The sequence below is a fragment of the Myotis brandtii genome, unplaced genomic scaffold (genome assembly GCF_000412655.1).
Source record: "Myotis brandtii unplaced genomic scaffold, ASM41265v1 scaffold1112, whole genome shotgun sequence".
Classification (NCBI taxonomy): domain Eukaryota; kingdom Metazoa; phylum Chordata; class Mammalia; order Chiroptera; family Vespertilionidae; genus Myotis; species Myotis brandtii.
Genome location: NW_005353800.1, coordinates 428,732 through 431,259, shown reverse-complemented (window position 1 = coordinate 431,259; position 2,528 = coordinate 428,732).

The window sequence follows — 2,528 nt, the reverse complement described above, 5'->3', positions numbered from 1 at the left end:
CCCCCTCCTCCCCCTTCACTCCCCCCAATTCACAGCACATCACTTTAGCTCCATCTGCGGGCAATCAAGGGAATAGTCCCCCAGGCTGGGCTGCCTCCCAGACAACAGGACTGCAGGACCAAAGACAGAGCAGGTGGCCCTGGCCGCCTGGGCTCCTGCCCCCACGCCTGGGCAGGGACCAAGGCCCCGAAGGCCCAGCTCACCTGGCCGCTATTCTAAACCTGCACGGGCAGCCCTCCCTCTCCCCGTGGGCCAACCTCTCGCATCCTTCAGGCCTCTGCCTCCCCAGGCGTTTGGGACCCTTTTGTTTCATTCCTTGGAGCCTGGCTGAGCCAACCAGAAATTCAGACAGGTACCCGCCGCATTCACAGCACCAGAGCCTTTGCACGCCAGGTGCCCACACCAGCCTCAGGCCCTAACGGGTGTGCGGTGTGCTTCGCGGGTGTGGTAACGCACACAAACCGCGTGACTCCAGGGAGCACTTCTCCCTCCTCCCTCCCGTCCCCTGACCTTCCCGCCCCCCGCTCCCACTCTCGCTCTTGGAGTTCCGGGCACCCCATTCACTCAGCTCTCACCCAGAAATCTGGGCGTCATCTCAGATTCCGTCTCCTTTCGCCCCCTGTGCCCGGTCAGCCTGTCCACCTGCCGAATCGTTCCCAGATTCACCCAGGGCCCTCCATCCCGCGTCCCTGTCCCCGGGCGGGCCTCCTGCCTGAAATGCTAAAACAATCCCTTAATTCAGATGTTAGCAAACTTTGTCTGTGATGGGCAAATAGCCGATGTGTGAGGCTATTGTGTAGGTACGTCTGCATTACAGTCTCCGCCGCAGCTCTTCGCTCCGCCACCGTCGCCAGAAGCAGCCGTAAACAATACGTGAGTGGATGAACTGGGCCGCGTTCCAATAAAGCTTTATTTGAAGTTCGCTGAGATCTGAACTTATATTATCTTCATGTGTCACAATATATGACTCTTTTGATTTGCTTCTCAGACACTTAAAAATGCAAAACCCGTTCTTAGCTCACAGTGGGTACAAAACCAGGCCCCGCGGCCGCGGGGTGCCAGCCCCTGCCTTCACGCCCACCCATTCTCCATGCCTCCGCCAACGCGATTTTGCCAAAACCTAGGTCCATCCGATGCCGGCAGTCCCTTGCGTGAGTACCACTCGTCAATCGCTCGAGGTAGACACGCGAGCTCCGGAGCCTGTGGAGCCCTCCATCCAGCCCCCCTTACCTCTTCAGCCTCGTCTCTGACCTCTGGCCCCCAAGCCCTGGCCCCAGCCTCGGAGAGTCTCCCGTCCTGTCCTACGTGGGCCCCATGCTCACTCCGGGGTGCTTTTAACTCCTCCCAGCTCCTCTGCTTGGCATATTCTCGCCCCACTGGAAGGAAACACCCCTGTCTCCTTTACCCTCCCTACTCACAAAACTTCCCACACCGGATGTCTGCGCCCAGGAAGTCAGCTCATTACAACAGAAGACCCTCCTGCCATCACCCAGGAGACCCCGGGGTTCGGGGGCTCTGCCCGGCACTGGACGAAAGGCCAAACCCTGGAACAAAAGACGCTCCTGGCACCCCTGCCACTCGGGAGATTAAAGGCAGGCATTTGGGAGCCAGAATTTGCGAACTCGAACAAATTACTTCCTCGCCCCAAACCTCGGTTTCCTCATCTGTGAAAGGAAGACAAGCAGCTGGACCTGTTGTACACTGAGCACTCGGAAGGCACGGTCCTTCCCTACCTGCCGTGGTCTTCACATTCCCTCTCGGCTCCTCGTCTCTGCCCAGCCGAGTCCAGGGGTGCGCGGTCGGACCGGGGCCCCTCCCCGTCAGCACAGCACTGGGGAGGTTGTGACCTAGTGGACAGTAATTGGTCATCATATTGCTGCTGCCTGGACATCTGGGAATGACCGGCTCCTACGAGCATCCTACCCGCCCTGACGCGTGAACAAACTCTCTCTTTGAATCTTGGAAATCCCTCAAGGTGGATGTTGCTGTCCCTCTCTGTGATACAAGAAATATGCCGAAACCGGTTTGGCTCAGTGGATAGAGCGTCGGCCTGCGGACTGAAGGGTCCCGGGTTCGATTCCGGTCAAGGGCATGTACCTGGGTTGCGGGCACATCCCCAGTAGGAGATGTGCAGGAGGCGGCTGATCGATGTTTCTCTCTCATCGATGTTTCTGACTCTCTGTCTCTCTCCCTTTCTCTCTGTAAAAAATCAATAAAATATATTTTTAAAAAAAGAAAAAGAAAAAAGAAATATGTATTTGTGCCCGGCCAGTATGGCTCAGTGGTTGACTGTCGAATTATGAAACGGGAGGTCACAGTTCAATTCCTGATCAGGGCACATGCCCGGGTTGTGGGCTTGATCACCAGTATGGGATGTGGATTCTCATCATTGATGTTTCTTTCTCTCTCTCTCTCTCTCTCTCCCTTACCCTCTGAAATCAATAAAAGTATATATTTTTTAAAAAGAAATATGCATTTGCTTTTTTGTCTCAGTTTCTGACACAGAACTTCTAAAACCCTTGGAATTT